At 43.8% G+C, this 12,582-nt stretch overlaps 1 protein-coding gene across 1 annotated transcript in view; it reads right to left on the bottom strand.

The window, feature by feature from the left end:
* DNAH5 (dynein axonemal heavy chain 5) overlaps positions 1-12,582 on the bottom strand; it is a 263,441-nt gene that overhangs the window by 249,886 nt on the left and 973 nt on the right. The window lies entirely within an intron of this gene.

Here is a 12,582-nt window from a genome sequence, read left to right as displayed (position 1 = left end):
GACAAGGTGTGTGATGTCATATATTTTATTGCACCAACTTCTGTTGGTGCAAAAGATGAGCTTTCAAGCTACGCAGTGCTCTGGAGAAGTTAACCAGAGTGTCCAAGCTACACACCAGGTGGAACAGATTGTTTAGCATAAGTGGTTAACACATGTTCTGAGGGCCCATTCAAGGAGTGTAGTAGAAAAAGAGAGCCTGAGACATGAGGCCTGGTATGAGGGTCAGGTGTAAAGCCTAAGGCTAAAACTAAAGTCAGGGCCTGCTCAGCGGCGGCTCCAGGCACCAGCGCTCCAAGCGCGTGTCTGGGGTGGCAAGCCGCGGGGGCTCCCTGCCAGTCCCTGTGCGTATCTTTGTCCAACCTAAGGGGAGCGGAAGGTCCCGCCGCTCACTGAGCCAAGTCCATTGTAATGGGCATACATGTGTTAGTGTCCTGTAGAGTCTTTGGGTTACTTGGACAATGCGTCATTGAAAATAAACCTGGCCAAGCACCTTCACTACTGAACCCAGTCTGTGGTCTTGGGCAGTTCAGTCGAAGCCTGCTGTATGGGTTATCTGGCCAGATCCAGTGCAACATGCAGAGAGAACACACACGCAGCCAACAACTGACAACAAAGTGAAGTGGCCCGTTAACACCCCTGCAGTCACAGGACCAAAAAAGGGGGGAGGAGGTTTAGTGGGTTACAGCTGTGGTTCTCAGCCTTTCCAGACTACTGTACCCCTTTCAGGAGTCTGATTTGTCTTGCGTACCCCAGGTTTCACCTCACTTAAAAATTACTTGCTTACAAAATCAGATATAAAAATACAAAGGTGTCACAGCACACACTTTCTGAAAAATTGCTCTGTCTCATTTTGTCTGTATGAAATTTTAGTGTGCACTGACTTCGCTAGTGCTTTTTTAAGTAGCCTGTTGTAAAACTAGGCAAATATATAGATGATTTGATATACCTTCTGGAAGACGTCCAATTATCCCAAGGGGTACCATAGCTCTAATTGAGAACCACTGGGTTTCAGCTTACTACACTGTAATAAGTCATAGGTGATGGGGTGTATCAGGCGGTCCTACCATACTGGCCCCAGGAAAGGAGCAGTGAAGGTAGGTCCTCCAGCCCTACCTAAAAAGGCTGCAGGGAAACAACTAATGAGAGCCCAGCAGGCTCAGGTAAAAGGAGCTACAGGAGGGTGGAGTAGGTTAATTCCTGGCTGGGACTGGAAAAGCAAGGATGGGGAGCTTGTTGCTAGTCACAGGCGCTCAAGAAGAAACCCAGAAGGAGGGTTCTGAGGGTTCTTGTATTCAGTGAGGTGGAAGAGGAGTTAAGAACCTCAGCCCTGAGGTCCAAATGAAGAGAAGGGGCTATGTGGGTGTGATGTTATCTGATTAAAATATGACCATATAGATCATTGTTGCTTCCACTGTTAACAATTGCAACAAAGCTTGTACAAAGTATATCATGTAAGGTGTCTATGGAAAAGTTATGATTTGCTGAATATGTTTATCCTATTTGTATGCATGTATCATTTAGTATCTGAAGTTATGAATATTGACTATGTACCTGTATTTCAAATGTTTGCTCCTGTGGTAACACCCACAAACTATTCAGCCAGCACATTGTGAAGGGACTATTCAAGCTGAATGGCCCATCAAAGAACACTTAACTCACAATGGGCCATGGAAGAAGCCTATCCACACCTGATGGACTTTCATGTGGCATGGGACTAGATCATGTTACTAAACCATGTAACACTAAACTCCATCTTGTTACCTGTATTTTTCTAAAAGCTGTGCTGAAGGCTTTGTTTGAAACAATGGGTTTCCCTCCACATGGCAAAAGCTATAAAAGGCCCTGGAAACATCTCCATTTTGCCTTTTTCCTGTCCTGATCTCTGGACTATGGACTTAGACTAATGGAAGCATTCTAACCAAGAGACTGAAGACCTTCCAGTGATTTGGGAGCAACCAAAGACTTAACCAGGTAGCAGATTATGCCATCACTGCTTTTGCAAGCCTGATCCAAGAACTCTTTGCAACACAAAAGCTCACCATTTCTAATATATAACTGATCTCAAAACTATATTCATATCTGTAGTAGTATGATCTTTTAACCAACACACTCTCTCCTTTCTTTTTTAATAAATTTTAGTTAATAATTGGCTGTGAGCATGTATTTGGATAGGATCTGAAAATTCATTAACCTGAGAGGTAATGTGCCCAATTCTTCGGGATTGGTAGAACTTTCTGGGTGGAAGCGCAAGGCTGGGTTGCTTTAAAGGAAGTTATTCTGTTGATAGCTTGGTGGACCTAAGTATTAGAATAACCACCAGCTTTGGGGATTGTCTGCCCCGTTCTTTGCAGTTTGCTCTAATTGAGTAACTTCAGCGTGGCCCCCTGGGGACCCGTCACAGTGGAGGAAAAGGCCTAGGGAATTGCAGCAGCAAACTGAAAGAAGCAGTATGTGGCTGTTGTGCATAAGGTCCCTGGGCTGGGACCTGGAGTAGTGAAATGGCCTAAGCCCAGAGAAGAGGAGAAGGCTCTATTGGGAAGCTCAAGTGAAGGGCAAGACTTAAAGGGACCAGGAGGCAGGGCTGAAGACCCTGGGAAGGGGTAAGCTGATGGTTGCAATTGGAGTCTTTATTAAAGACTTGAGAAAGGGGCTAGGTTTAGAGGGCCCAGAGCAGGGGTGAGCTGGAGCCGGTTCGCACCGGTTCGCACAAACCCGTTGTTAAATTTAGAAGCGGTTTTAGAACCGCTTGTTAACTAGCTTCCCTGCGAGGGAAGCTTTGATGGGCTCTGCCTGGGAAGCCTGTAATTCCTCCTCCCGGCCACCGGGGGGCGCTGCGCTGTGCTGCGAGAGCCATGTGAGCTGCCTCCTGGCCCTGTTGCTGCTCCTGCTCTTTGGACCTCTGGCCCTGGGGCTCCTGCTGCTGCTGCCTGGTGAGTCCCCGGCTGCCTCCTCCTGCTGCTCCCAGCCCCCCCCCCCCCCATGTGAGTATCTGCGCCCCTCCCCCGCCTTCCCTGCCCACAGCCACCCCCCTGCCCCACCCCCCTGCCCACAGCCGCCCTCTGCCCGTAGCCAGCCCTTGCCGCAGCCAGCCTCTGCCTGCAGCCCATGCCACAGCCACCCCCTGTCCACAGCCGCCCGCAGCCACCCCCTGCCCACAGCCACCCCCTGTCCACAGCCGCCCGCAGCCACCCCCTGCCCACAGCCACCCGCAGCCCGCCCGTCTGCATCACCTGCCCACAGCCAGCCCGTGTCACTCCCTGCCTCCAGCTAGCCCTGCCCCACGCCCCTATCTGCAGCCAGCCCCACATCCACTGGTGCCCTGCGGTTCCCAGGGCAGTAACCCTGCACACCTGCTTTAATGAGGGGGGGCAGGGAGCAGCTGGGACCCACACATGTGCACACCCTAGAGTGACCAGACAGCAAGTGTGAAAAATCGGGACGGGGTGAGGGGTAATAGGAGCCTATATAAGAAAAAGACCCAAAAATTGAGACTGTCCCTGATCACCACCCACACATGTGAAACGGAGCTCATTTCTAGTTCAGCCCCATCTTTTTAAAAAAGAACTTTAGGTAGGGTTAAAATACATCTGTATTTTCCTGGACATGTCAGGCTTTTCGGTTCTTAATCACCTCCTGGGAAAATATGGACGTATGGTAACCCTATTGGTACAAAAAATACATGCTGTCGCACATCCCTTAAATCAGAACTTTTTATAGGGAACCCGTTGTTAAATCAGAACTTTTTATAGGGAACCCGTTGTTAAGATTTTGGCAGCTCATCACTGGCCCAGAGACAGTGCTGAAGACCCTAGTAAGGACAGACTGTGTGAACTTTTGTTAGCTTGGAAGGGATTCATTCATAATTTTGATGGTGTGAGTGGGCCAGAAGGCTGAGCCACTGAAGAACTGCCCAGGGAGGGCAGCAACCTATAGGGTGCCAGAACCAAAAAAGATTGCAGCACCACACACAGCTGATAAGAGGCACTCAGGAGGTATGTCCCCTATCACTCCATAAATCCAGTGTCTTTATTAAGACCATGAGATTTAGTGGCTTGCAAAGTTATGAATTCAAGCTCCCAGGCCTTTTTTTTTTTTTTGGAAGGTGTTGTGCAGGTTTCCTTGACGATGAGGACAGAGGTCAGATATGGAGTGATCTTTTTGTGAAAAGTGTTTGCCCATGGGTGACAGTGGGTCTTGTCTTATTTTTCTGTGTGAACTCATCCAAGAGTGGTGATTTTCTGGTTTCACCCACAATTGTTATTGGGGTTCTTAGTGCACTGGGTGAGGTACACCATATATTATGATAGGCATATGTAGGGTGCATGAATCTTAAAGTCTGATGTGGAAGGTGTTGATCCTCGTAGCAGTGAAGATAAGTCTGCATGTTTTACATCTTTTCTGGCAGGTTCTGGTGCTGCTCTGAGTTGATGGATCCTGGTCTGTGGGGAGCTTACTTCTGATGAGGTTGGGGAGTCTGAAAGCCAGATGTGGGGGTCCCCATCAAGTATGGGTTGTAGTTGTTTGATAATATACATTAATAGGTGGGGTGGTAGGTGACAACTAGAGGTACAAAGTCAGAGGGGGGTTTTCCCTTGTCTCCTATAGAGCTAGCTTTAGCATTTATTTTATTAAGCGGTAATGCAAGGAACTTACATGCCTGTATTCTGTAAGACATTTGCTTCAGCCGTTACCATAAGGCTTGAGTCCTATGAACTTTGGCACAGATAAAACTTCCCTAAATTTTGGAGACTTGGAAATAGTGTGTAAGGGGGAATTTTGTCCATAACAACACCAGCTAACCACAGGAACATGAGCTAACACCAGCTTTTGGATAGAACATCTGCAGATGTCCAACCACAAGTGTGCCATGGCAACAAATTGACGTGTATATATAAGTTGAGATCATTAACATACTATCCTATAGGAGAAGGATACCCCAATGTTCATAGGGTGAGGAAATACAAATAAAGAAGATGGAAGAAACCCCTGCTGAATATGCATTAGACATAATGGCATCAGCATAACATATTATAAAAGTTATATCCCAGCCTCTGTGTGGCAGAAGAGAGAGATGTAGCCCTTTGGAGGTGCCAGGATCATGGCTACTGGTGATGATGAGGAAGGTAATAGTGATGAGAAAGAGAATGGCTAACACTTCAGGTTGTTCTGCAAGGGACGATGTGAGTATATGAATGTGCAGATGTACATTCTGTATTCTCTACCTACCTTATTGGGTTAGAGTGCTTGTGACTTTGCTAAATGTATTAATAAACTATAGAAAGGTTCCTATAGTGTGAGTGTCGCAACTGTGTACATCAGGATTCCCCACTATATAGTAATTTTAATAATACTGTGCCTGATCTTGGCACAAGAACCTGTCAAACCTCAGTGATAACTGGGAATTCTTAAGTAATCAATCAATCTAATTAATATATAATCTATAGATCAGACTAAATCCTGTATGCATGTGCTCTCAGGATATTTGGGTGGCCCATTCCATAACGCAATCTACTTCTCTGGTGGATTGTTCTTGTTTGGTGAAGGTGGTTTTAAGGGTGTCAAGGTGTCTATCCTGGACTTTGTCCTCAGAACATGTTCTGTGGCATCAGAGGGCCTGGCTTTAGATAAGATTTCTTGGGGTGGATACTAGATCTCTGGTAAGTGTGATCTGTGGGTTTCTTATACATAGTTTATCTGTAGGGTTCCATTGCTGAAGCTGATCATGGTGTCCAGAAAGCTGATGCTGGTGTGGGGTGTTAATGGGGTTTCACCTTGAAAGGTCCTTTAGAATGCATGCAACTACTTATGCTAAACTATTTGTTCCCCCTGGCATTTAGCTATGACACAGGGTACCTTTCCCAGAGCTGAAGAGCTCTGTATCAGTCAAGAGCGTCTCTCTCACCAACAGAAGTTTGTCCAATAAAAGATATTACCTCATTCACCTTGTCTCTCTAATATCCTGGGACCAACCTGGCTACAACACTGAAAACATACAATACATCACAGGGAAAGAAGATGCCAACCCTCTGAACAGCATGTCCAAGTGGGTCACTTTCAAAATCATCCTGAGTACCAGTGGCAACTGAATTAAGGGTTGTATAAGAGGTACTTGTTCCTGACCCCACATTGCTGGTCCATGTTGGCTATTAGACCTACAGGCAGGTCTCTAAGTTTGGTCTGCTATTTGAGATGTGGTAGAAGTGACTAGAAGGGTTCCAATGACTCTACTTAAGCAAAGCTTTTTAATTGGAATTTCCTTTACTTCACTATTACATATGGTCAAGATCTACTAGTTTGTCTTGCTTCTTATTTCAGACAGAAAACTAACCTGTCCTTTCCTTCTCTCTGTATCATGTTTGTCTATTTTATAACTGTTACCCCCACTCACCCTAGCACATCTACGTAGTATTATCAAAGCTGAAACACCAGACAAGTTGTAAAATTGTGTAACTGCATAATTCTATTGGATATCCTGTGAAACGTGGTAGTTAGAAACATATACTAGGTATAAATTTACTTTTCTATACTTTCCATTCTGTTTGTGTGAAAATCAATTATATAAACCCATTTTACATCAAGTGGGCTTTTAAATGCTAAGTTTACATTAACAGACTCTAGATAATAAAACAAAACATTTGACTCTATGATCATAGGTGCTGGGCCAACCAGAATGACCTACACACCCAAAACTGGGGCAGATATTGGGAGTTAAAATTGATTCATTAACTAACTTAAGCATTCGCATTTAGTGCAAAGTTTGACTTATCTACTTATTCACATACATCAAACAAAATTAATTTTGGAAGTTCTGTAGTCATGTTTCTACTTATTTTTAATAAGTCTACATTAACATTTTCTACACTACAACTGTCTAGGATTTATACAGGACCCTTTGGTAAGTAAGGCATAATTCCTAACCTGTACTAATTAGCAAAGATGCATAGGCCTTTACATTTCTGAATGTGTTTTAATTAACATCTAATTATTTCAGCTAAAGACTTCATGAGGACCCTTATTAAAATACGGTGCTCTTAATTTGTAATACAAATAGTAAAAGTATCCACACACTTCCACTGGAGCTACAGGTTTAAATTCCAACCAGCTTAGGTATTTTGGGTCCCATTTCTACATAGACAGTCAAACAGTGTTTATCCAATACTGGCAACTTCTAGAGAAAAGATGTAACTCAACGGGCCAGAAGATACTTTTCACCAGCTGTGGGCTCTTTTCTTGGTTAGCATACGAGATACTGGATACTCCTCCTTCCCCCTTTAATCGGGCTGGCCTTACCGTGAGGCAAACTGAGATGGCTGCCTCAAGTGCCAGACTAGGTGCCTGCACACCAAGTCCTCACTCCTCCTCCCTCCCTCCTAAACGCTGCAAGCCAGCTGACTGCCCTGGGCAGGAGGGAGGGGGAAGGAACAAGGACTCTGTGCACCTCCCCCCTCCCTCCCCTGCCTCCTGCCCATGGCAATCAGCTGGCTTGCAGCATTCAGAAGGGAGGGGAAGGAGGGAGGACGCAGCACGCAAAGTAAAGAGGGAGGAGGTGGAGGAGGGAGAAGAGGTGAGTCAAGGGTGGGGGCTTAGGGGAAGGAGTGGATGGGCCGAGGGTTGATCCCCCCTGCCCCTGGCAAAGTCAGTGCCTGTGCTTGCAAGAACAGCAAGAGGAGCAGCCGGACAATCCAACCTCTTCCACTCTCTGACTCCACTACCTCAACCAAGCTTCATACTCAGCAGTGATGATTGTAGTATTAAATTGTTTCTTTAAAATTGTTTAAAACTTATACCTGTATTAAATTGGTTGTTTAAAATGTATATAATGCCTTTTGTCTGGCAAAAAAAAATTTCCCTGGAATGTAATCCCCCTATTTACATTAATTTTTATGGTGAAATTGGATTCACTTAACATTGTTTCACTTAAAGTCACATTTTTCAGGAACATAACTATAACATTAAGTGAGGAGTTACTATATTCTGGATTTTTTTCTTCAACAGTAAACATATAATATTTTAACAAAAAAGCATACATCTCTCGCTTCTCACATTTTATCTCCAGACTTCTCCTTGTCCAGATCTATTCTGCCCCAACAATCTTCTATTCATTGAACTTTTTTAAACTTTGCACTTTTAGAGAGAGGTTAGGGTACACAAATTGGCAGAGGGACAATAGAGTTGAGGTCTGTTATTTTTCACCTCTATTTATTATTTATTTTTAAACATTTTTGCTGTTAAAAAGCATGTTACCTCTGGAGACACAAATCCACAGTTTGAGAACTGCAAAACTAAGCATCTCTGATGGTATCTTCTAGGCTGAGCACTGAGTCCCATTGGGCAGATAGAAAGATTAACCTAAATCATCTATACAGAAGCCACTGGAACCCCATAAGATTGGGTCCCTAATCCATGAACTATTGGAACTCATTTACAAAACTTTTCTTAAACATTACATGAATATATTGTCTCATACTATAGAATTAGAATTTATAATCCCTATTCCATGATGAGATCTCTTTGAGCTATACTGTATCTTAATTAAAAGTATCTTTAGATATGCTTTTTGAGGGAAAAAACCTTTTACCAAAAAATCTGATTTTTTTTTTAAATAATTGATTTTTATCCACCCAGGTACCAAATGATTCAAGTACCACTACTGAAACATTCACAGATATCTTAATCAAGTTCAATTTGGCACTTAACAGCAAAATGCATTGCCAGACAAAGCGACCTAAATGCATACATGACCTTCAGTTCTGAAAGACAACTACATTCTGTGGTTTTAATGAATAAAATTTAGACCACTTGAAGAAAACTATTGTAATTACATCTATTTTAATAAACCTGTTTTTAGAAACTATTTATTTTGCAATGCCTACATAAAAGTAATTCCACACCCCAACCCCAAAAGGATAGATTTGCTACCACTGAGGCCTTGACTCGAGGATGGCTATGAATTCTTAAACGTATTCAACCACCAGTAGGCCTGGGCACTGAACTGTGGGTAGTTGGTATCTTCAACAGCCTTGCCCTGTTACCTTCAGTAATCCCTCATCTCTAGCACCAATGAGGCATTAGTGTTATAGTATAGTATACCGACAAAAGATGACTCATTTTCCTTCACCTCACAGCTGCACAACCATGAGGACTAAGGAAAAGCAAGATAATATACCCACACATTTGAACATTACCACAACTTAAAAAGGCAAGTTAAACTGAAAGTAAAGGAATAAAAAGAGGAAAAAATGACTTCTGCCTGCAACCACCAACTGAAGTTAGTGTGTTAGCACAGACTATCTGTGATAAGAGTTTGTGGCAGGTTAAACTAGATATTAGGAATAGGGCGACCAGACAGCAAGTGTGAAAAATTGGGACGGGGGGGGGGGAGGGGAAATAGGAGCCTATACAAGAAAAAGCCCCAAATATCAGGAGTGTCCCTATAAAATCAGGACATCTGTTCACCCTAATTAGGAAAATCTTACAGAGACTATTGGACAGTGGAGATGTTTTCCAAGTTAAGAAGAGGAAACCCCCATCACTTGACAGATTTAAGTTTAGGTAGGACAGACCCTGTAGTGAACCTGTACTTGCAGACGATGGACTCCATAAACCAGGGATCGGCAACCTTTGGCATGCGGCCCGCCAGGCTAAGCACCCTAGCAGGCCAGTTTATTTACCTGCTGCGTCCACAGATTCGGCTGATTGCGGCTCCCACTGGCCGCGGTTCACCGTCCCAGGACAATGGGGGTTGCGGGAAGCAACGTGGGCCAAGGGAGCGTTGAACCGCGGCCAGTGGGAGCTGCAATCGGCTGAACCTGCGGACGTGGCAGGTAAACAAACCGGCCCAGCCCACCAGGGTGCTTACCCTGGCGGGCCACAGACCAAAGGTTGCCGATCCCTGCCATAAACAAATCTGGTTTTATCTGTGATTGTAGACAAACATTTTGTCAACCAGTATTCAGTTGTTTTCTGGCATCCCCAATTCTTATCTAGTCATGCTTAAGAAAGCAATGTATTAGTACTACTTTTGGATTGCTGAGGTCTTATTGGATGAAGTTGGCCTTATAAACTATCAACACCTTGCTGTTTGATGAAAGGTAGTCATGTGAGTATCCATTAAAAGCCTTAAGCTGTGTCCTGATATTCATCAGCTTCCCTGATTATATACATACTGTTGGGCCCTGGGCAAAAGGAAAAGTTAATTGAATTTAGTTTAGCCTGAAAGTCTCACTTGAAGTCTAATCATGCAAAGGTTTATATAAGTAACTGATTTCAAGGCTTATGTCAACAAAACTAAGGGCAAAGCAACTGCCATGACAGCAAATAGTCATAAATCTGACCACATCAGCATAAATTTGGAGGCTAAGAGATTTTTTTTTTTAGAGCTCCCTGGATGAGTTGACAGCCTTTTGGATTATAAAATTGTGATAAACCCATATGGATATCTTGTCTTCAAGATCTGCCCCTCTGCTTGAGGTTGCTCTCAAGAACCCCTTTCTGCAAGAGTTATTACAATAAGATCTCTGAAGTTATCCTGTTTTAAATAGTTCAACTTCTGGGGTTTAAAACCAAGCTGCAGTTACTGAACCTAGCTGACCTTTATAGAGTGGCTTTGTATACAACTGAAGTTCACTGACAATTCATCACAGTACAACTAGCCACATAAACAAGAGGCAGTAGAGACAGTGATCCAAAATTGTCTGCTCTCATTTATCTTTGTGCCATTGATAACAAGCCAAACCACAGGTGACCACCCTCCCTTGCATTGGGTGAGTTAAGGATACTCCTGGACAGTGCCATCTATCTAGGGATAATCCCCATCTTGTGGTCCAAATAAGTGTGTTGTTGCTACACTGATAGCAGCATTATCCAAGAATTTACTTGCTGAGAATTGTTTTCTCTGATGTCGTGGGAGAGGGAATACAGCCTCTTTTGGCAAGGCATGCAAAGTTAGTTTTTGTGAGATCTGCTAACCAAAGTCACTAGCAACACAGGAACTGACAATGGCCTGCTATCCTGTCTTAACAGGACCAGTACCAGATCTCACAAGCAAAGTGAAAGAAGCCACCCTGCAGTAGGCAGTTAAACTTGGATTTGGGGTTGGCTGTTGTGTATCTACCCCTGCAATGATTCAGATAGGGTTATGTTATGTCCTACAATAAGAAAATTTTAAATAGCTTTTTAGGACTTCAGTGCTTGGTGATAATTTTCTTTTATACCCTGCTACCCTCTTTTGGTCTCAATGACATTGTGATCATGAGTTCTACAGACAAATACATTGGGTAAAGTAGTATTTTAGTTACCAATAAGTTGCCTTTTGGTTTAGTTCACTGCCCCCTTGTTCTAACTTTATCCAAATTGGTGCTCCTATTCATCCTTTCTTTCTTTGTACTTTCCATTGTCAACCCCTTAGTTCTCCCTCTTACGTCCCCCTATTCAAAGAGAAGAATTCTAACTTTTTTCTGTGAAGCTTTTCATTCCAATTATTCCTGTTGCCACACACACACACACACACCACCCTTTTCTAAGAAGCCATCCTATTTCTTCTGTACCCAGATATGCAATAAGAAAAACTGCACACTCCAATATTACACTGGTACCTGATTTACAGAACTTAATACACCTCTACCTCAATATAACGTGACCCGATATAACACAAATTCAGATATAACGTGGTAAAGCAGTGCTCTAGGGGGGTGGAGCTGCACACTCCAGTGGATCAAAGCAAGTTCAATATAAAGCGGTTTCACCTATAATGCAGTAAGATTTTTTGGCTCCTGAGGACAGCGTTATATTGAGGTAGAGGTGTAGTTTCATTTTTTTCCATTCTACTCTTTATGTCTATTCCTATGGGGTGAAACTGCCTCCCTCATGGCTATTGTGTGGTTTCCTGCTATGCTCTTAAGAGTTTGGCTAAGGTACCCTATCCCTTAATCTTTTGCACCATTTCCCTTGCAGCTCCATGCCTCCCTGGGTTTCTATTCCCCTTAAGACTGCCCCTTTTCTTCCAGCCAAAGAAGAGAGGGTTTCTTCTTACAGCTGCCCCTACTACTCCAAGCTCAGGGAAAGAAGACTGGACTGGAGCAGTGGGGGAAGGTGCCAGGATATTTACTCCCCTATTCAGGCCTAGAGAGAGGGGCCAGAATCATTGCTCTCCCCATCCCCCTGCCAAGAAGAGCAGCAGTGGCAGCTTCATCCAGGCTAGACAAACACTAGCACTCATGATGGGGAAATGGATCCCCACAGGCAGGTGAGCAAGGGGATGAACTACGGCCCAATAGCATTTCCTTTGGCTGTCACTCCCTTCAATTAAAACAATGCAGAGTCCTTGTGGCACCTTAAAGGCTAACAAATGTATTTGTGCATAAGCTTTCCTGGGCTACAACCCACTTCATTAGATGCATGGAGTGAAAAATACAGTAGGCAGGTATATATATTACAGCACATGAAAAGATGGGAGTTGCAACTGTGTGATGATAGCATAGCTGTTTGGAAGAAAGTCGTGACAGGGGGACATGTACAGGTGCCTGACAATCCTTGGAAGGTCAGGTTGGGTTTAATGCCTCTTCTTCCCCCATCAGGATTAAC

The sequence above is a fragment of the Mauremys mutica genome, chromosome 2 (assembly GCF_020497125.1).
Source record: "Mauremys mutica isolate MM-2020 ecotype Southern chromosome 2, ASM2049712v1, whole genome shotgun sequence".
Lineage (NCBI taxonomy): Eukaryota > Metazoa > Chordata > Testudines > Geoemydidae > Mauremys > Mauremys mutica.
The sequence above is the reverse complement of the archived record's forward strand: the minus strand, read 5'-3'. Positions and strand labels throughout refer to the sequence as shown.